Here is a 23,158-nt window from a genome sequence, read left to right on the forward strand (position 1 = left end):
TCACAGTCATTATTTGTGGGGGCTAATCTATCCTTTGGGGATTTTCTCTGAGGCAAGATAGCTTTCCTGCTTCTATCTTTAGGGGTAGTTAGCTCTTAGGCTGTGACGAGATGCCTAGGGAGAGTTAGGAGCATTCCACGGCTACTTCTAGTGTTGTGTTGAGCTTAGGGACTGCGGTCAGTACAGTTACCACTTCCTTCGGAGCTCGTTCTATGTTGCTCCTAGACCACCGTATCATAACAGTCTGTGTTCGTTGTCTGTGCCCGAACAGTAGGTGTTCAGTACGGACCCTGAACTTTACTGTTCAGGTTCGTCCATCTCTAATCAGCTGTAGTCTATGATGCCTTCAGAGGGCAAATTAAACATTATGCAGTTCTAACAGAAATTAAAATGGGAGCCATGACATAAACAGACGTGAGGTGAGGCAGAGCATGCCTCCGGGGCATCAAACAGGATGCATAAAGCAGGATGTAGGAGTGCTTGCTGTTTGGGGCGATGGCCTGGGAACCTGAGGCCACATAGGTATCTGTGGTGTAACGTTAAGGAGGATCTGTCGCTACTTTAATATTATCCAGTTTTTGCTCTTATTTTATTCCTTCAGCTCCCCTGACCGTTCTGGTTGTTGTTTTTCCTAAATCTGCCATACAGTTCCAGAGATATGTGCCTTTTTAATTTACTTCTAATTTTTGTGATCGTTAGCAAGGGGGCGTGGTTCAAAGGGTAATTATGCAGAGCAGCCTAAAGACACGCCCCAGAGGATCCTGTTACCAACGTCCAAGCACTTACTAAAAAAGGCCCATGTTTCTGGAACTACATGGAAGATTTATGAAAAAAAATGTCTACTTGGGTGAGCAGGGGGGAATAGAAGAAGAGCAAAAACTGAACAACTTTATGGCTTGTTGTTTTCAATTCAAAATAGGTCTCCCAACGATCATAGTATTGATCTTATCATATGGACCAATGGGACTTTTTGAGCCCCCTATATTCCAGTAACAAAAATCCACTAGGGGATTATATTGTTACACCCTTTAGACATTGTTTAGCACAACTAATACATAACTATGTATGGAGCTGTCATTTGATCACTGTATGTCGGTATTTTTTGTGTACTCTATGGCGGTATTTAGTTTGTGTGGCTCGGCTTTTTGGACGCTGTACGGTGCATTTGTTATAGACTATATGGCGGTAGTGACTGTAACCTTTATATACCTTTATATACACAACTGTTATTTACCCAGTTATAGAACTGGACTCTACCGTATTATATTGTTACTTGACTAAATCTTCATTATTTATTAACAAAGAAACAATGTATCACTAAACCTTGCACCTTCTCCTTCCAACACATAGAAGTCAGCAAGAAAAAAAAAAGAAAACAGAAGTCCTGGTTTACTGCAGCTCCACCGAAATCCTTCTCTCCCCATCTGACACTGCCTAATGTTACGCCTCCTACTCCCATCCAAGCCTCCTCCTTTCCTGGCCATCTCTAGCCCCAGCGAGCTGGCAGGGATCTCGAAGTCATCATCTGCAAGGCAAAGTCAGGAAGAGGGACTGCAGGCAGACACTCCTCTGGTAAGGCAACTCTGCTCTCTTTTACTCTACGCTTTCCCCTTGTTTTGGATGATGACCTCTAATTATAAAGCTTGGGGTCATTTCTGGACCACTCGCCCCGAGACCCCTCTCTGGAAGAGGTCTCCTAAGGTCCTGGGTGATTTGGAAATCATTAGGGGAGTAGGCAAAAGGCAGAAGTGGAAAACTGCACTGGAAGAAATCGAAGCGACGCTGGTTGTGTGGGGGCACATTCCGCACCTAGAAATAGCTTACAGGGGGCTGCGCTCCAAAAAGTTTACTTATTTTTAGCGCCAACATATTCCAAAGTGCTGTACGCCGTGTACAATCTAAAATCGCAGTCGTACGAGCGAGGGGTTCATTTGGGTGTGATATCTGTAGGTATGCTGTCAATCAAAGCAATGGAAGTAATAGCGGATTGTTTACTAGCTAAACGTTGTAAATTGGTTGTAGTTCTATAGCTCCAAGCTTCATTCATAAAAGTCCTAAGACGTCGGGGACAGTAAATCGCTTAAATATTCGGCCAACCGCCTGACAAATCGATCAAAACTTTGGATGGAAAATTGGAACACGCACGTGCCAAATTTATAAAGAGGTGCGCAGCTCCTAATTGGCACATCTTAGCCCAACTCCTATTGGTTTAATACTGGCGTATGAGACGAGAGTCGAAATAAAACCTTCATATAAAAGGAGTAATCCCATCTAGATTTGAAAACTTGTCTGAGAGATGTGCGGAACTTGTGCGGAGATACGGAAAAAAGTATAGCAAAATGAAGATCGAAGATGACCTAAAGGAGGTTTTTTCCGTTTTACGCTCCAAAAGTATAATTATTGGATCGCTAAAGGTTATGAAAATTTCCAAAATAATTTCAATTCATTAATTCCATTATCCTGTTACTACTCTGAAGAAGACGGGGTATTCTTTATGGCAGCCTGCCTGAACCAATGTCTATGGCAGAGGTCCCCAACGTTTCTGACCTTGAGAGCCACATTCAGCTCTGACAGAGGGTCGCGAGCCACATTCAACTCCCGCCCCATCATAATAGTGGCAACCAAAGCCCCCATTATAGTCATAATGGTAACTAAAGCTTTTCCACAAAAATCACCCCAAAGCAGTATACAAAGATCCAGGGGATCCCACAATATCCCCCATTCAGTGTTCTCCTATAAAGCACTCCCAAGACACTGTTACATCCAGCTTCAAACATCTCCTCTGACAGGTGGTGTCATCTTGTCTCCAGCGTACCATACTTAAATCATCTCAAAATCCCTAAGACCATTATATGTGCATCTAGATCTGCTCTTCTGTGCAGGGCTGCTCACAAAATTCACAATTTTCAGATGTGCTCTTCATACCGGTTTGCTAGATCTGGAACTAATGTACCAAGCTGACAGACAGCCGTGAGCCACAATTCATGGGACCGCGAGCCACATGTGGCTCCCGAGCTACAGGTTGGGGATCCCTGGTCTATGGGATAGGCTGCAGTAAAGATGGCCATGCTCACCATCGCTTTCCGCCCCCTCTCCTCAACTGAGCATGCACGTGTTCTGAATGGGAGTAAGCTTCCGCCATCCACCTCTGTCGATGGCTTTTGTACTGGGAGGAAAAATAAATTGGGAAAATAAGTACTCCACCTTTCTGTAACCCAACATTATCGGGCTAGAGTCACATGCCAAGAGGATTTCCTAATTTTTGGCAGATTCTTCATTTGTTGCCTTATTTTTTTTTTTTTGCACAAGCTCCTGATGCTTCTCGTGGCATGAAGTCAGCACAAGTGTCGCACATATGTGAGTTGCAAAAAGTTTTATAACTTTAATGTCGGTGCTTGTCCGGTATCGAGTGATGTGCAAAAGAGAAAACGATCCAACTTTCCGTCCAAAAATTGTAAAAAAATAAATAAATAATGAAAAATGGTTAAAAAATACACGGCATACCGAAACACACAAATGTGAAAAACATATTCGAACACCAAACATGTTTCGAAGGCACAGTAGCGAGTGATGACGGAAGAGTTAAGTTGTTTTCACCCACTATAAAGTAGGTCTTGTCATGGCCCTGGGCTCTTGGCAGATAGGAAGTGGGAATTTTCATGTGCCGCAGTTGTCCAGTCTCGGAGTTAGCATTTTATGTCCGTGTACAGTAGTCAGACAAATGACGGTATTCTCCTGAGCCCTAGCAAGAAAAAAATAGTCTGTGCAGCAAAGACAAATTACATAAATAGGGTGTGGCGCTTCATTTTACAAAACATGTAAACCAATAGAAGTAAAGTTCGAAATTCACCAAATGTCACCACCAAGATCCCCTGGAAGCAGACAGCTGATGGCATGGAAATTATCAGATGTTCTGTGAAACTCCAGGGTCAACATGCGCCTAGTCAAGTGGCTAGAGAGGGGTTTTTTTTTTGGGAGGAGGAGGGAGGGGGGTAAAACCCTAATAAAGAAGTTTTCTGGTTTATGTAAATGTTTGCAGTTTTCCTAAAGTGACTTTTCTTTATTATCATGAGCTATTCATCGGCGTTTTCAAATTCTTCAAAGCGGCGCGTGAATTTTGTGCAAAGTAAAAAAAAAAGTCTTTATTTTTGTTTTTAACCTTTTTAGGCTGGTTTCACATTTGCGTTTAAAAACGCAGCGTTTTAAACGCAAACGCATTTGGTGAAAAAACGCGTTTTATAGACACGAGCATTTTTGTATGTTTTAATACAAACGCGGCGTTTTGACGCGTTTACATGCGTTTTTTCCTGCATTTGCGTTTTTGAAACGCATGATGAGAAGTGTGTGACAGCTGCCAATCATCAAAATCAACAAGAAAACCCACTATAAACAGAAATAGCTAGGGTTAGGGTTAGGATGCCTAGTAACCCTAGGGATCCTAACCCTAACCCTAAGGGATCCTAACCCTAACACAAACCCAAACGCTAAGGGATCCTAACCCTAACACAAACCCAAACGCTAAGGGATCCTAACCCTAACCCTAACAGATCCTAACCCTAACCCTAAGGGATCCTAACCCTAACACAAACCCAAATGCTAAGGGATCCTAACCATAACCCTAACGGATCCTAACCCTAACCCTAAGGGATCCTAACCCTAACACAAACCCAAACGCTAAGGGATCCTAACCATAACCCTAAGGGATCCTAACCCTAACACAAACCCAAACGCTAAGGGATCCTAACCCTAAGGGATCCTAACCCTAACCCTAAGGGATCCTAACCCTAGCACAAACCCAAACGCTAAGGGTTCCTAACCCTAACCCTAACCCTAAGGGATCCTAACCCTAACCCTAACACAAACCCAACGGTTCCAGAGATATGGGCCTTTTTACTAAGGGGGCGTGACTCACAGATCCTCTGGGGCGTGTCTTTAGATTGCAACGCCCCATTGGAAAAGACCATAATAGTGTCAACTAAGCAAAAAAGTCCCATATCTCTGGAACCATATGGTGGATTTTAAAAAGAAAAAAAATGTAATATTCAGGGGAGTAGGGGGAACAAAATAAGAGCAACAAGTTGGCCACTTCCAACCCGGGGACAGGTACTCTCTAAGCCAGAAAGTAAAATTGTGGGGCTTTTGTTTGTGCCATTTTTGGCTTAAAACCTCGTAAAATTGGCCGATTGGATTGCAGGCCTCCCAATTTTCGTACCACTTTTCCAAGGTGGAGGTGGAAGGTCTCCATGCTCTTGGAGAGATTGGGTTGAAGGTGGCTTTTTATAATTTGCTCTTATCGTGCATTGATCCTATGGTACTAGTTAGCCAGTAGTACGCAGTGAAATTAGTTCCAGAAAGCCACAAATAAGACCAATGATGACAAAAACGATTGCAAAATGTTAGTCCGGTGGAGAGAAAAAGGGCACCGCTTGGATTCGACTCCAGGCAACATACGCTGAGGCATCCCATTAGACAGAGATCACGCGGAGAGGTCTTTGACTTTATTTCAATGGCTCCAAAGAAGTACTATAGAGATACAGTACCCGCTGGCTAGAAGCAACCCTCCTCTCTTCTGTCTGTATTGTTGCCAGGAAATAAAGGGATTTTTGCACACAAGATAACTTCTCCCTTTTCGTTTCATGCCCCCCTTCGGAAGCATGTGAACATCCAAGAACCCAAGACTCCGGGCTTTGAACAGAGAAGAAAAAAGTAGATTTTATAAGGAAAGACCTTTCTTTTCACACCTCCTCGGCTGCAAGAGAAGTGACAGACAATTTCTATTCTCTGTTTACCTCTCTGCCTGTCTGCCCCGAGCTCAGTAAAGATGGAGCCAAAGGCCTATTATTGTCAAAAAAGTGGATTTTTCTGTATTTCTGCACAGCTGTGAATGTAGGACAGGCGATTCCATTGGGATGATGGATTAAGTGCTGGATGGAAAAAAAAATTTACTGGAGAAAAGTTAAAAAGCAAAAGCAAACTGTGACAAAGAATAGATACCATCACAAAGAGGAAAATATGAAAAACCATCTGGGAAACAAGAAAGGAAAAGACGCGTACACTATTAGTACAGATGTCTGAAAAGAGTCTTTCGAGGTTTTCAGCAGTGGATCCAAACTATCCTCGAGGGTGCACGTTGCCTCCATCTTTTTGCCCCAACTCAAAAAGATGGGGCAGGATGAAGAAATCTCGGGGTTTCTCCATGCGTTAGTAATGGGGTCTGCCATTATTCTGGTTGGTCCAGAAGAGCGATATGGTCTTCATACCGTGCCTCTCAGATGACTACTAATTCATTGGGCTGAAGTCGGGGGACTCCAGAGCGGCTTGACGGGCTAGGATCTAATAATCTGTTGATTTTTGCTGATTTTATTGTGGCCCACTGTATATGGAGGTTTCATAATTTTCCAAAAATGGTCTTTTTTTGGGTGGACTTATTTTGGGGGACTTATCATATAACTTTTTCCACCCAAAAAAAGTCAATTTTCTTTCCCCTCCTTTATAACATGCTCACAGAGGTCCAGAGAGTAGTTTGCTGGGACTTTATTCGTCAGCTTTCCTGGAGTGCCTTGTAGGCTCCTAAATAAAGGGGAGACCACAGCAGAGTTGACACATGGAAAGTAGTGCTCCCTTGAAGTTTCCTGTGCGTAGTGTTAATCCAGGCGGTATAAAAAACGTCCAATTCATTGCAAAGCGTTTCGCATTAGAACTTACTCCTTCCTCAGGTGTCAAATGCTTGAGGAAGCAGTAAGTTCCACTGCGAAACACGTAGGAATAAATTGTAACTTTTTTATACTTACCGCCTGGATTAATCTTTGTCGGCGGCAGCACACGGGATCCACTGCACTTCTCCCTCATTAACCACCATTTGGAATAAGTATGGCAGCAACGATTGGATTATACCTCATGCATGATGCCGCAATGATCAGAAGAGGCGCAGAGGAATCTGGCAATTTTTTTTTTCAATGTGCTTTTTTTGTGCAGTTGAAAACCTGTGCTTTATAGTCCGAGCAAACTAAATTGGTTATTTAAAAAGAAAAAAATTAATTCACATGTTACATTTTTTAACCTTGCGTTTTTTTTAAATCCAGAGCATGTTAATTCTTTCTGCGTTTTTGCAACATTTTTCACGCATTCAATTATATGGGAAACATACGGTAAGTAGAAAAGCCCGCAAAAACACATGAAAAATGCACCAAAAAACGCGTGCACTGTACGCAGCATTTTTCCTGCTAGCACTTTTGTTTTTTGGAACCAAAAACATCCACCTCAAATATGCTACATGTGAACATAGTTTAAAGTTGTCAGTCTCTTATTTTGTCCAGACTGTAATAATTTAATATCAGAAGGACCACTGTCTCTATGCTCTATCTAAAAGAGGGATCCAAGGGTTAACATTTCTCCTTGCGGAGAGTGACATGTCAAGCCTGACATGCCAAGGTGAGGAGACTTTTAAGCCTTGCAATGCTCCTCTGGGAAATATGCAAATTGTCTTTTCAGCGAGGAAGAGGACTCGAACTCTAGTGCCACCTACTGGAAGTAACAATCCTAAAAGTCAATATTGACCCTACAAAGAGCCTTGCCAAGGCTTGTTAAGGTACCGTCACACTCAGCGATGCTGCAGCGATACCGACAACGATCCGGATCGCTGCAGCGTCGCTGTTTGGTCGCTGGAGAGCTGTCACACAGACCGCTCTCCAGCGACCAACGATCCAGAGGTCCCCGGTAACCAGGGTAAACATCGGGTAACTAAGCGCAGGGCCGCACTTAGTAACCCGATGTTTACCCTGGTTACCATCGTTAAAGTAAAAAAAACAAACGCTACATACTTACCTACCGCTGTCTGTCCCCGGCGCTCTGCTTCTCTGCTCTGGCTGTGAGCGGCAGGCAGCCGGAAAGCAGAGCGGTGACGTCACCGCTCTGCTTTCCGGCCGCTGTGCTCACAGCCAGAGCAGAGAAGCCCAGCACCGAGGACAGACAGCGGTAGGTAAGTATGTAGCGTTTGTTTTTTTTACTTTAACGATGGTAACCAGGGTAAACATCGGGTTACTAAGCGCAGCCCTGCGCTTAGTAACCCGATGTTTACCCTGGTTACCAGCGAAGACATCGCTGAATCGGCGTCACACACGCCGATTCAGCGATGTCAGCGGGACCTCAACGATCAAAAAATGGCCCAGGCCATTCCGACACGACCAGCGATCTCACAGCAGGGGCCTGATCGCTGGTACGTGTCACACATAGCGAGATCGCTACTGAGATCGCTGTTGCGTCACAAAACTTGTGACTCAGCAGCGACCTCGCTAGCGATCTCGCTATGTGTGACGGGGCCTTTAGAGGGTTGATATTGACTTTTAGGATTTGCTACTTCCAAAAGGTGGCGCTAGAGCTCTAGTCCTTTCCATTGCAGATTTCCCAGAGTAGAATTGCAGCTTAAATGTCTCCTCACCTTGGCATGTCAGGCTTAACATGTCACTCTCCGCAAGGAGAAATGTTAAGAAATCTATAAGAATTCCATCTTGTAAAGTATGATGTGTGTGCAGAAGACATTATTCGCCCGGTAGCGCCTTCTGCTCCATAAATGTTACTACTCTGCTCGGATTGTGCGCTGGTACATGCCAGGGAGGGTCCGCTGTACCCTCATGTGCTGTGATCTATACATAGCATGCTACGAGTACTATGCCGCATTTATTGCCCCTCTCAACTTACACCACAACCATGTGCACATGAAGAGAACTAAGACTGGTAGTAATGGAGGACCAAGAAGTGATAATGTCTTTTAAAGAGTACATAAACTTTTATTTATTACAACTTTATCCAGCATAGAAAGTTTTGAAACTTTGCAAATCACTTCATTAGAAAAGTTGTTTTCATTCCTGTAAAAAAAAAAAAAGAAGAAAAAATCCCATATAAATGGCCTCTAATCCCAACTTCTCCCAAGCATATTTGCCACCTTCAGCTGCACTGATATCAGAACAATCCTCATTTGGAGTACAGATGATGGCTGTGATGGGTCAACTCCATCCCTGAACAATCTCCTGCAGCAGCTTCTCCCCAGAGTAAGGGTTCATGCAAACATCCATGTATCTTGGTCCGATCATGGACCCAAATGCACGGACTCGCCGCTGTCTCCCGTCCTGAGCGTGAGAGTCTCATAGAAATATAGGAAGCTCTCATGCTTCGGTCTGGAGACCCGTAGCCTGTCCATATCCATGGAAATCTGCATGAGCCCTTATTGAGAAGTAGGTACTCACCATTTCACTGCCATCATCTGTACTCCAAAGGAGTACGTCCTGATAGCAGGCACGATTAGGGGAGTAGCAGGGTTTGGAAGCCAATTTTTTTTCCACATGACAAATCCTTTTAATAAAGCGATTTGCAAAGTTTTATAACTTTCCACGTTGCACAAAATTATTTAATAAAATGAAAGTTTAGTTACTCTCTAAATAATAATTCTTTAAAAGTCAAATCCAATTTATAGAGTTTGTTCATTCTTTTTTTTTTTAGTTCTTCAGTGTATCTATAATGAATCAACTTTGCAAGACGTTTTGAAATAATCTTATTTTTTTTTGTGACGGCAGTTTCTATGCAGACTTATGAGTCTCCATGGTTACAGACTACAAACAAACCATATGTAGTCGGATTCTGCAGTCATATGTTATTCTTTATCCTTGTGCCTGAAGCTTCGCTCGAGCCCGAGGCTTGCAGAATGGTGTAGATTTGCAAAACTCAGTACACTGTGCCATTAAGGAGCCTGTGAAGAAGCCATAAAGGAGTAGAGATACTGGAGATTTGGGTCATCATCATCTTTCGTTTAACTCTATGGAAGGATGTGTCTCGTATGAAACTCCATAGGAATTTTTAGGTCTTTTTTTTTTTTTTTTTGCACAGAATTCCCCTTTCCTCTTGGATTTATAAGTGTAACACAGATTTCTGTGGTCACAATGTCGGCTCATGGTGGTGGCATTATAACAGAACAGTGGAGGATTGCGGTAGTCCTTGGCCCCCTTCCATAGTTGCTAAAAGATCCCACCCAGGGGACATCACACAATCTGGAGAAGTGTCAGAGCGAGAAATAATCTCTCAAACAGAACAGCTAAAACCGATTCTATCTATACTTTTCCGAAGTTTCCATGATCGTCTGCCAGCGTGCCCTGCTCCCTTTAACTCTACTCTTCCCATGCTACTAAGAAATACTAGGGAACGGCATAAAAAGCCATTTCTATGGGCTGATGTTCCCTTGGAGTTACAGAGAACAGAAGCATAACCAGCAGCATGGTGGCGCCGCTAGTCTGAACTGTGCTCTCTTCCACGCTGCTATTAAGTGCAGTTTTGCCTCTGCTGCATCGGAGGAGTGCAGGGAACAGAACCTGCCCAGATTCAGAAACCCAGCCAGCTTCGCAGCAGCACTTGCGAGCACCTTCACTTGGAAATTCGGAGGTGGCCGGTAGCTAGGCAACAAACAGTAAACTATAAGATAAAAATCCCTGCATTTTTAAGAATAGTTATTTTTTTTTTACTAAGGCGTAAATTGCAAAGTTGCTTGTTCTTACAAGCACTTTTACATTTTTTACCCTTAAACTAACCTTACGAAGAGTTGTAGACCGTGTGTAGCAGTGGTGGGGGCTGGTGGTTTGCTCCTTGACACTCCAAGGGTTAAATGCATTTAATATTTATGTATTGTATGTTATAAAAGGATGATACCCACTGGGGCTGTAGTTAGCTTAGACAGAGTTAACTGTAATGGCCGGCCCAGTTTGGGAGGGGGGAGCTGAGAGTTAGTGGCAAATCTAGGAAGTTGACAGGGACAGTTAGAATGTGAAGTAGCAGGCCTAAGCCAAGAGGCTGCTAGGGACAGCGTGGGCCTAATACTCGGGGCAGTGGATTGCCGAAAATACCCTTTTGTGTTATTCCGTCTATTGGCCTGGGGCAACCTTGAGATGGTCTTCAGGGTTCTGGGGCACACTCAGCCTGTGAAGCTACAGGGAAAGATGGACTCCATGGGGCGGAAGGTATTGCAATTCAAATATACTGCTAATGTTGGAGAAGACTCCTTAAGGCTAGAGAAGCCAGTGAGAGGGACGTTATACCTATCCCGAGAACCAGGGCTGAAGTTGTATCCGGTTCCTGTGGGAAAGATGACAAGCTTTGGGCCTTATCCTTTATAACTGACTGGAAATACTGCCATTCACCAAGTAAAAGTTTTTGTTTTTATGAGCCTTGCGTCTCCAGGATTAATTGCTGCCCTGGTTCCAGAAGATGGATGCCTGGACTCAGAAAAATAAGAAGTCTCCAGGCCTAAAGTGAGTGTGATGTACACAAACGAGTGGGACACAAATTGTCTGTAAGAATCCAAAGCGAGTGGGAACAGAAGCTCGCCCATGAATACCCCGTTTGGGCATCTGACACGTGCACTGCTCCATTAGTCCAACGACAGTCAAGTTGTGCCCAAAGTGGCTGATGGCATCTGCCTTCTTATAGTTCAGCTGTGGGTCTCTGGGAAGCTACCCCCTGATGCAGCCTGCGTTTCTCCAGAAGTCACACCAGCCACTTTCATAGGTCTGCATTGCCCCTCCGTGGGGCTTCTTCAACACTAAGCAATTAGCTTTCACAGAGCTTTCTCCAAACTACCTGCAGCTGCAATCATTCAACGGGCTCATTGTCCAACATCCTGTGCAATAAATTTGGCCAATTCCTGAGAAAGGTTTCTAAATGAATCTGCAATTCTGATTATCATCCCATGGAGCCGTCTGCAGAACGTCAGACGTGACGGCTATAATGCATTTTGCTTCAAAGCGGAACTCCATTGTTAAAGGAATATGGCAGACAACTGCCTAAATGGCATTTACCTAAAATTAATCTAAGCAGAACGGCTTCGTTTTATCGCTGGAAAATAATATTACAGAATCTTGAAATCTCCAAAGCCCTGTTTGTTACTATAAAAACACCGCCCAGGATAAAGGAAGCATTTTCCAAAATTCTGTATCATCGAATTGCTATTTAAATGGGTTTTATGGTTTCCATATAAACATTTTCATAAGTCCTATTGGAAAATTCATAGGGGTCCTCTGCTCAGGATCTCTCTTGGCCAGTGGAGAGCTTCCACAAAGAGTGTCTTTACATTGCCAGAGCTGCTGAGCTCATTAACTGGTTGCAGTGGTCATGTGCGCTGAAGTCATGGCATCAGCGATAGAGAAGTGTTGCTGAAACATCACTGGAAAGACTTGTCGCTGGAACAGCGGGGGGATTGAAGTCGCTGGAGCAGCAGGGAAGAGGAGTCGCTGGAGCAGCGGGGGAGTGAAGTTGCTGGAGTTGCGGGGTGGAGTGGAGTCGCTTGAGCAGCGGGGTGGAGTGGAGTCGCTGGAGCAGTGGGGTGAAGTGGAGTCGCTTGAGCAGCGGGGTGGAGTGGAGTCGCTGGAGCAGTGGGGTGAAGTGGAGTCGCTTGAGCAGTGGGGTGGAGTGGAGTCGCTTGAGCAGCGGGGTGAAGTGGAGTCCTGCTGGAAAATTAATCTGGAGCCAATCAGGCGCCTCCCTGATGGTATTACATGATGGATAAGTATCTGCCTGTATTTCTCACCATTATTCCTGGCCAAGTCCCCAACTCCATTATCTGAAATGCAGCCCCCAAACTTTCAAGACCCTCCACCATCTTCACTGTTCCTACAGATACACATTATTGTTCCTCTCTCCAGCCCTTCACTAAACAAACTGTTACCATCAACTATTTCACATTTTGGCTCATCAGTCCAGAGCACCTGCTGCCATGTTTCAGCGCCTCAGTTCCTATGTTTTCGTCCATAGTTGAGTCAATTGACCTTGTTTCCATGGTGAAGATACGGCTTTTTGGGTGCATTTTGTCCAAGAAGACCACTTCTATTAGGCCTCTCAAATCAGTAGATGGGTATAGCTGGGTTCTACTGGTTGCTGTCAGTTCAGAGTTGATGGCACTGCTGGACATCTTCCGATTTCAAATGGCGTTAAGCATGATGTGTCTTTCATCTGCTGCACTAAGTTTCCTTGGCCGCCCACTGTGTCTCTGTTCGTCAATGTTGCCCATTTCTTGGTGTTCTCAGTGCTGAGAAATTCAGGCGGATACTTTTTTTGGCATGAAATACTTTGTAGAATTTTCCAAGACATGCAAAACAAGATGACAAACGGCAACAACAACTGGCCTATCAAGAGGCAGACATCAATAATATTTTAATATTTACTTCTCTATGTGCTCTCCAACTTTAAAAATTATCGAAACAATCGATGTTCGGAAAAAATATTCCCCCCAACTCTTGATAAAGGGGCAAGACCAAAATGTGTGGAATAGGGTAACCTCCCCAGTGTCGCAGCGCCAACAACGAGATGCAGTGCATGTGGGAACATTTTCTCCACTACTTAGTTGATAATTTGTAATTAGTATCTTTGTATCCAGACAAGAGGGGTATTATGTTCTAAAATAAAGATTCTAGTTTGCTTCTCTGGAGACCAGGATATCCCCAGGTCTCTTTCACATTTAGCCAGATAAGGGGAAAACTAGTCTGTCTGGGATGACATGAAGAAATTGAAGGATTTGCACAAGTGACATCCAATGAGAATCTGTGGTTAGTCCTCCAAGATGTTTGGAACAATTTCTTAGCTGTAACGAGGCACTGTTTGTGGTCACCTGCCACCTCTAAAGATGCTACATGTTTGGCGCTAGCTACTTCTTTTTCCAGATCCAAGGGGATGCTGTCACGATCCATGTTTGAATCTGTGGCAGATCTGGTTTCCCTCTGATTTAAACCTTTTTTCCTTTCTGGTCATTGGGGGTTAATGCAGTTTACCCCCCCTTCCCCCTGGTGGCAGCTGGTGTTATTGCATTGCATTGCTGCTGGGTCAGGTGATGTTTGTGACCACTCCCACCATCCTTTATAAGGTCACCTGGTGCATCAGCTGATTGTTGGTTATACAGGTCCTTTTAGGAGACCAACCCTGGTGTCAGCCAAGTCTGGTGTTTGGAGCTCAGTTGCTGTACTATCTATGTTGTGGAGTCTGCAGCGGCGTGCACAAGCTAAGTTCTGAGTTTTGTTTCTTTGTAGTTTGTGCATTCACTTTTTGGTATCATGTTCCCTTCACTCTCATATTGTTTCTTCCTGTTTATTTGCTCTGTGGTGCTGTTTACACTGCTCACCTCCTGGGGTGGGGGTTGAGGGTTTAACAGGAGACAGGGACAGGTCAGTGACTTGGGCCTCCCTACCTTCAAGGGTACCCCCTAGCCTGAGGGGCAGTTCAGGGGCCCAGATTCCTAATCTCCTGTCTCCTGTTATGATAAGGTAATTCAGTACCACAATGGACATAGAGGTCAGAGCACATACAGTGACCTGACAATAACCCAAAAACATAGAACGAGCTCTGAGACGTGGGAACTCTGCTGACCGCAATCCCTAATCCTCTCCAACCACACTAGAGGCAGCCGTGGATTGCGCCTAACGCTCCCTATGCAACTCGGCACAGCCTGAGAAACTAGCTAGCCTGAAGATAGAAAATAAGCCTACCTTGCCTCAGAGAAATACCCCAAAGGAAAAGGCAGCCCCCACATATAATGACTGTGAGTTAAGATGAAAAGACAAACGTAGAGATGAATTAGATTTAGCAAAGTGAGGCCCGACTTTCTGAACAGAGCGAGGATAGGAAAGGTAACTTTGCGGTCAACACAAAACCCTACAAAAACCACGCAAAGGGGGCAAAAAGACCCTCCGTACCGAACTAACGGCACGGAGGTACACCCTCTGCGTCCCAGAGCTTCCAGCAAGCAGGAAAAAACAAATAGACAAGCTGGACAAAAAAAAACAGCAAACAAAATAGCAAAGCGGAACTTAGCTATGCAGAGCAGCAGGCCACAGGAACGATCCAGGAGGAAACAGGTCCAATACTAGAACATTGACTGGAGGCCAGGATCAAAGCACTAGGTGGAGTTAAATAGAGCAGCACCTAACGACTTCACCACATCACCTGAGGAAGGAAACTCAGAAGCCGCAGTACCACTTTCCTCCACCAACGGAAGCTCACAGAGAGAATCAGCCGAAGTACCACTTGTGACCACAGGAGGGAGCTCTGCCACAGAATTCACAACAGTACCCCCCCCCTTGAGGAGGGGTCACCGAACCCTCACCAGAGCCCCCAGGACGACCAGGATGAGCCATATGAAAGGCACGAACAAGATCGGGAGCATGGACATCAGAGGCAAAGACCCAGGAATTATCTTCCTGAGCATAACCCTTCCACTTAACCAGATACTGGAGTTTCCGTCTTGAAACACGAGAATCCAAAATCTTCTCCACAATATACTCCAACTCCCCCTCCACCAAAACCGGGGCAGGAGGATCAACAGATGGAACCATAGGTGCCACGTATCTCCGCAACAATGACCTATGGAATACGTTATGTATGGAAAAAGAATCTGGAAGGGTCAGACGAAAAGACACAGGATTAAGAACCTCAGAAATCCTATACGGACCAATGAAACGAGGTTTAAACTTAGGAGAGGAAACCTTCATAGGAATATGACGAGAAGATAACCAAACCAAATCCCCAACACGAAGTCGGGGACCCACACAGCGTCTGCGATTAGCGAAACGTTGAGCCTTCTCCTGGGACAAGGTCAAATTGTCCACTACATGAGTCCAAATCTGCTGCAACCTGTCCACCACAGTATCCACACCAGGATAGTCCGAAGACTCAACCTGCCCTGAAGAGAAACGAGGATGGAACCCAGAGTTGCAGAAAAACGGCGAAAACAAGGTAGCCGAGCTGGCCCAATTATTAAGGGCGAACTCAGCCAAAGGCAAAAAGGACACCCAGTCATCCTGATCAGCAGAAACAAAGCATCTCAGATATGTTTCCAAGGTCTGATTGGTTCGTTCGGTCTGGCCATTAGTCTGAGGATGGAAAGCCGAGGAAAAAGACAAGTCAATGCCCATCCTACCACAAAAGGCTCGCCAAAACCTCGAAACAAACTGGGAACCTCTGTCAGAAACGATATTCTCTGGAATGCCATGTAAACGAACCACATGCTGGAAGAACAATGGCACCAAATCAGAGGAGGAAGGTAATTTAACCAAGGGTACCAAATGGACCATCTTAGAGAAGCGATCACAGACCACCCAAATGACTGACATCTTTTGAGAGACGGGGAGATCCGAAATAAAATCCATAGAGATATGTGTCCAAGGCCTCTTCGGGACCGGCAAGGGCAAAAGCAACCCACTGGCACGAGAACAGCAGGGCTTAGCCCGAGCACAAATCCCACAGGACTGCACAAAAGAACGCACATCCCGTGACAGAGATGGCCACCAAAAGGATCTAGCCACTAACTCTCTGGTACCAAAGATTCCAGGATGACCAGCCAACACCGAACAATGAACCTCAGAGATATCTTTATTTGTCCACCTATCAGGGACAAACAGTTTCTCCGCTGGGCAACGATCAGGTTTATTAGCCTGAAATTTTTGCAGCACCCGCCGCAAATCAGGGGAGATGGCAGACACAATTACTCCCTCTTTGAGGATACCCGCCGGCTCAGATAAACCCGGAGAGTCGGGCACAAAACTCCTAGACAGAGCATCCGCCTTCACATTTTTAGAGCCCGGAAGGTACGAAATCACAAAGTCAAAACGGGCAAAAAACAGCGACCAACGAGCCTGTCTAGGATTCAACCGCTTGGCGGACTCGAGATAAGTCAAGTTCTTATGATCAGTCAAGACCACCACGCGATGCTTAGCTCCTTCAAGCCAATGACGCCACTCCTCGAATGCCCACTTCATGGCCAGCAACTCTCGATTGCCAACATCATAATTTCGCTCAGCAGGCGAAAACTTCCTGGAAAAGAAGGCGCATGGTTTCATCACCGAACAATCAGAACTTCTCTGCGACAAAACAGCCCCTGCTCCAATCTCAGAAGCATCAACCTCGACCTGGAACGGAAGCGAAACATCTGGTTGACACAACACAGGGGCAGAAGAAAAACGACGCTTCAACTCTTGAAAAGCTTCCACAGCAGCAGAAGACCAATTGACCCCATCAGCACCCTTCTTGGTCAAATCGGTCAATGGTTTAGCAATACTAGAAAAATTGCAGATGAAGCGACAATAAAAATTAGCAAAGCCCAGGAACTTTTGCAGACTTTTCAGAGATGTCGGCTGAGTCCAATCATGGATGGCTTGGACCTTAACAGGGTCCATCTCGATAGTAGAAGGGGAAAAGATGAACCCCAAAAATGAAACCTTCTGAACACCAAAGAGACACTTTGATCCCTTCACAAACAAAGAATTAGCACGCAGGACCTGAAACACCGTTCTGACCTGCTTCACATGAGACTCCCAATCATCCGAGAAGATCAAAATGTCATCCAAGTACACAATCAGGAATTTATCCAGGTACTCTCGGAAGATGTCATGCATAAAGGACTGAAACACTGATGGAGCATTGGCAAGTCCGAATGGCATTACTAGATACTCAAAATGGCCCTCGGGCGTATTAAATGCAGTTTTCCATTCATCGCCTCGCTTAATACGCACAAGATTATACGCACCACGAAGATCTATCTTGGTGAACCAACTAGCCCCCTTAATCCGAGCAAACAAATCAGATAACAATGGCAAGGGGTACTGAAATTTAACCGTGATCTTATTTAGAAGGCGGTAATCTATACAAGGTCTCAGCGAACCATCCTTCTTGGCTACAAAAAAGAACCCTGTTCCTAATGGCGACGATGACAGGCGAATATGCCCCTTCTCCAAGGACTCCTTCACATAACTCCGCATAGCGCCGTGCTCAGGCACAGATAAATTAAACAGTCGACCTTTTGGGAATTTACTACCAGGAATCAAATCGATAGCACAATCACAATCCCTATGCGGAGGTAGGGTATCGGACTTGGGCTCATCAAATACATCTCGGTAATCAGACAAGAACTCTGGAACCTCAGAAGGGGTGGATGACGAAATAGTCAGAAATGGGACATCACCATGTACCCCCTGACAACCCCAGCTGGACACAGACATGGATTTCCAATCTAATACTGGATTATGGACTTGTAGCCATGGCAACCCCAACACGACCACATCATGCAGATTATGCAACACCAGAAAGCGAATAACCTCCTGATGTGCAGGAGCCATGCACATGGTCAGCTGGGTCCAGTACTGAGGCTTATTCTTGGCCAAAGGCGTAGCATCTATTCCTCTCAATGGAATAGGACACTGCAAGGGCTCCAAGAAAAACCCACAACGCCTAGCATACTCCAAGTCCATCAAATTCAGGGCAGCGCCTGAATCCACAAATGCCATGACAGAATACGATGACAAAGAGCAGATCAAGGTAACGGACATATAATTTGTAAAGCGCTGCGGAATATGTTGGCGCTATATAAATAAAAATTATTATTATTATTATTGACTGTACCGTACCAATGGTGGCAGACCTAGCGAACCGCTTAGTGCGCTTAGGACAATCAGAGATAGCATGAGTGGAATCACCACAGTAGAAACACAGCCCATTCAGACGTCTGTGTTCTTGCCGTTCAACTCTGGTCAAAGTCCTATCGCACTGCATAGGCTCAGGTTTAAGCTCAGGTAATACCGCCAAATGGTGCACAGATTTACGCTCACGCAAGCGTCGACCGATCTGAATGGCCAAAGACATAGACTCATTCAGACCAGCAGGCATAGGAAATCCCACCGTGACATCCTTAAGGGCTTCAGAGAGACCCTTTCTGAAAATAGCTGCGAGCGCACCTTCATTCCATTGAGTGAGTACGGACCACTTTCTAAATTTCTGACAATATACCTCTATCTCATCCTGACCCTGACACACAGCCAGCAAATTTTTCTCTGCCTGATCCATTGAATTAGGTTCATCGTACAGCAATCCGAGCGCCAGGAAAAACGCATCGATATTACTTAATGCAGGATCTCCTGACGCAAGAGAAAATGCCCAGTCCTGAGGGTCGCCATGTAAAAAAGAAATAATGATCCTAACTTGTTGAACTGGGTCACCAGAGGAGCGAGGTTTCAAAGCCAGAAATAGTTTACAATTATTTTTGAAACTCAGAAATTTAGTTCTATCTCCAAAAAACAAATCAGGAATAGGAATTCTCGGTTCTAACATAGAATTCTGAACCACAAAGTCTTGAATATTTTGTACTCTTGCCGTGAGCTGATCCACACATGAAGACAGACCTTTAATGTCCATCGCTACACCTGTGTCCTGAACCACCCAAATGTCTAGGGGAAAAAAAAGGCAAAACAAAGTGCAGAGAAAAAAAAATGGTGTCAGAACTTCTTTTTTCCCTCTATTGAGGATCATTAGTACTTTGGGCCTCCAGTACTGTTATGATAAGGTAATTCAGTACCACAATGGACATAGAGGTCAGAGCACATACAATGACCTGACAATAACCCAAAAACATAGAACGAGCTCTGAGACATGGGAACTCTGCTGACCGCAATCCCTAATCCTCTGCAACCACACTAGAGGCAGCCGTGGATTGCGCCTAACGCTCCCTATGCAACTCGGCACAGCCTGAGAAACTAGCTAGCCTGAAGATAGAAAATAAGCCTACCTTGCCTCAGAGAAATACCCCAAAGGAAAAGGCAGCCCCCACATATAATGACTGTGAGTTAAGATGAAAAGACAAACGTAGAGATGAATTAGATTTAGCAAAGTGAGGCCCGACTTTCTGAACAGAGCGAGGATAGGAAAGGTAACTTTGCGGTCAACACAAAACCCTACAAAACCCACGCAAAGGGGGCAAAAAGACCCTCCGTACCGAACTAACGGCACGGAGGTACACCCTCTGCGTCCCAGAGCTTCCAGCAAGCAGGAAAAAACAAATGGACAAGCTGGACAAAAAAAACAGCAAACAAAATAGCAAAGCGGAACTTAGCTATGCAGAGCAGCAGGCCACAGGAACGATCCAGGAGGAAGCAGGTCCAATACTAGAACATTGACTGGAGGCCAGGATCAAAGCACTAGGTGGAGTTAAATAGAGCAGCACCTAACGACTTCACCACATCACCTGAGGAAGGAAACTCAGAAGCCGCAGTACCACTTTCCTCCACCAACGGAAGCTCACAGAGAGAATCAGCCGAAGTACCACTTGTGACCACAGGAGGGAGCTCTGCCACAGAATTCACAACAGTCTCCCTAAACCTTGCTCCGTGACAGATGCCCTGTCCTTCAGCCTTTAACCCCTATACAGAGATCTGGACTTACACAGAGACCTCTAGGCAGGGGAGTTAGGTTCTTTTTGGTGGTGCGAGCTGGAAAGAAAAAATGCTCTGGTAGCCGAGTCATTACCAGGAGGTCAGTGCAGGGACAATTTCATAAGGCAGGAGAGTGGTCAAAAATCAGGAATGTCAACTGGGAAGCAAAACCAGGATACTAAGATGTTCACTGGAGCTAGTCAAATTATAACTGGCAGTGGACAGCAGGCTTTTAGGAGCTTAAATAGCTTGCTAGCCAAACAGGAGGAAGCAAACACTGACAAAAGTTAACACTTTAGAATCTCAAACACGGACGGAATTAAATGTCCTAAAGGACACAGAACTTCAATTGTTTTACGCAACAAGAGTGTGGCGCCACCTGCAGAGAGAAGCAGTGATAGGAAGGGCAGGTCACAGATGTCACACCAGCCAAATGCCTTCAATAATTGTGTGCAAGTTCCCCCTCTGCGTCTGAGCTCTGTGATGTCTCAGTGCAAAGGGTGCGATTATGTCACTACAGTGAGCCTTCCGTGCCGAGCAGTGGAGAGGGTCAGAAGATGTGCTGCAGTGACCGGAGCAGTGGGGAATGGGGAGAGGTGAGTATTTATTTTTGATGTGGAGTCCATAATAATGAATGTACAACTATATGTGGCCCATAATAATGTATGGAGGACTATGTGGGGTCCATTATACTGTATGGAGGATTGTCTGGGGCCCATTATACTGTATGAGGGAATATATGAGTTCCATTATACTGTATGGAGGAGTATGTGGGTCCCACTATACTATATGGAGGAATATGTGGGGCCCATTATACTGTATGAAGGAATAGGTGAGGCTCATTATACTGAATGGAGGAATATGTGGGGCCCATTATACTGTATGGTGGACTGTCTGGGGACCATTATACTGTATGGAGAAATATGTGGGGCTCATTATACTGTATGAAGGACTGTCTGGGGCCCGTTATACTGTATGGAGGAATATGTGAGGCCCATTATACTGTATGCAAGCAATTATACAGTGTGAAGGTTTTTGTGGGGTCCATCATGCTGTGTAGGGGCCAGTATGCTGTTTGCAGGGATGGGTGGGGTCATTATACTGTTTGGAGGGCTAGTGCGGGCCATTATACATTGTGGATAGTTATTTGGGGCCATCATACTGAATGCAGGGGTGTGGGGGCCATTATACTGTGTTGAGGGCTGTGTGGTGATCACAGTTGGGGAATCCTACTGTGTTGGGGTCACCATACTTTGCCAGGGGTAAAGGGTACAGTAAACTCCTCATACTGTGTGTGTGGAGGAATTCACTGTGGAGGTATCATACTGTGTCTCAGGGGGATAATATGGTTGGCATCATACTTTATGGGGGCAATGAAAGGACAATCTAGAGGCTTCAATGTGAGGAAAATTACTTTGTAAGGTGCTGCATAGTTGTGGGATATGATATTCTGTGTCTCCGTCGAATATTAATTGACCGCTTACTGTGTTCAAAATAGAGGTGCCCAAAGAAGAATGTCAATGTACCTAATATAGAGTGGAACCCCAAATCTGTTACAGGGAATTTCATTATCTGGTCTGGATATAGAGGTGGTCTTCTCATAGAGGTGGTATTTGTGAAGAGGTCTCGCTGTACAAGATGTCATACCGATGATAACAAAGCATTCACTCCTAATAATTGTATTTTTGTACATTTTCTCAAAAGTTACTATTAGTGTAGATGAGTGAAATAACGTCAGGCCTTACGTGTATTCAGAGATCCTATTTAGACGATGTATAGACTCTGTATACTAATGGCAGCGTCTGCCGTCACCGGTTTACTTCCACGTGCAATGATTATTACAGCAACGGACGCCGGCTCCCTAACAAGGTGCCAGATTTATTTATAATGGGATCCATAAATATCTCTCCAAGCCTGAGTAAGTTAATATATACAGTATATTCCTTCCAGAAAGCCCCAGGGTTGTCGTGTCACTCCCATAATTTGAGACATGTGTGCTGCATCGGGCATTTAGGACGATCAATCAATATTGATGTAGTCAGAAATTGGCCCAAATCTCTGCCTATGTATGAAATAGATAAATGGAAAACATAATAAGCAAATTGGGAAATAGATAAGTTACTGACAAATCAAACACGATTTCTGAATAAATGGTGCCCAAAGTGCATACATGGACATGTGCAGGACTAATAATGCATAATTCAATGAGAAACAAACTAAATGGGCGAAGGCAGTTCAGTCCAGTTAAATAGGTAGAAAGAATCTTTATTTAGTAATAAACAGATAAAAGCATAGCGGGAGTTTATCATGACAATAAAGCAGCATATAGACAGGGGCCGGTAACCGGCATGAGGATTTGGCATTGTATGGTGTGTAATAAGCAACACCACCAATAGTAACATAGATCAGAATAGGTCAGTAAGCACCATATCTATCAAATAGAGCGTACACATATTACATGCACCGACCTAATATCACTATACAATCAATAGTAGAAAATTGGAGGTGAACATACCAAAAATCCGAGATTCCAAGCCTCACCAACCCACCCCGACGCGCGTTTCAGAGAGATTCCTTTCTCGGGGCGTGTCTATGTTCTATGAGCGCAGATATTTATAGTGACGGCAACAGGAAGTGGGGCAGCGTCGCCATAGAAACAGATTCGCCGACTATAGCACTCACCGCTCGGTCAGCCAGCATAGAAGAATGTGGGTCCCTACGTGATCAAACGCCAAGTACACTGCGGGAGCGGAAGCCGTCAGAGTGAGAAGGTGACGAGGCAGCGCATGTGCAGCAGAAGGGATAAGAGAGCACGGCCATGTTGGTTGTGGTCATAAAAAAAGGGAAACCAGATTCCAAGTTAGTGTATAACCATATCTGCAGCCAATCATTGGATATAAATACATAGATAGATGTCTAAGGTGCCTGCACATTAT

General features: G+C 44.8%; 1 protein-coding gene across 1 annotated transcript in view; it reads left to right on the forward strand.

Annotated features, from left to right (window-relative positions):
* Positions 1 to 1,441: 1,441 nt before the first annotated feature.
* LOC138651656 (protein kinase C and casein kinase substrate in neurons protein 1-like) overlaps positions 1,442 to 23,158 on the forward strand; it is a 44,409-nt gene continuing 22,692 nt past the window's right edge. The window contains exon 1 of the mRNA XM_069742020.1: positions 1,442 to 1,572. The gene's annotated coding sequence lies outside the window, so the exon portion shown is untranslated. The remainder of the gene's footprint in view (positions 1,573 to 23,158) is intronic.

Source organism: Ranitomeya imitator, chromosome 10 (genome assembly GCF_032444005.1).
Source record: "Ranitomeya imitator isolate aRanImi1 chromosome 10, aRanImi1.pri, whole genome shotgun sequence".
Taxonomy (NCBI): Eukaryota; Metazoa; Chordata; class Amphibia; order Anura; family Dendrobatidae; genus Ranitomeya; species Ranitomeya imitator.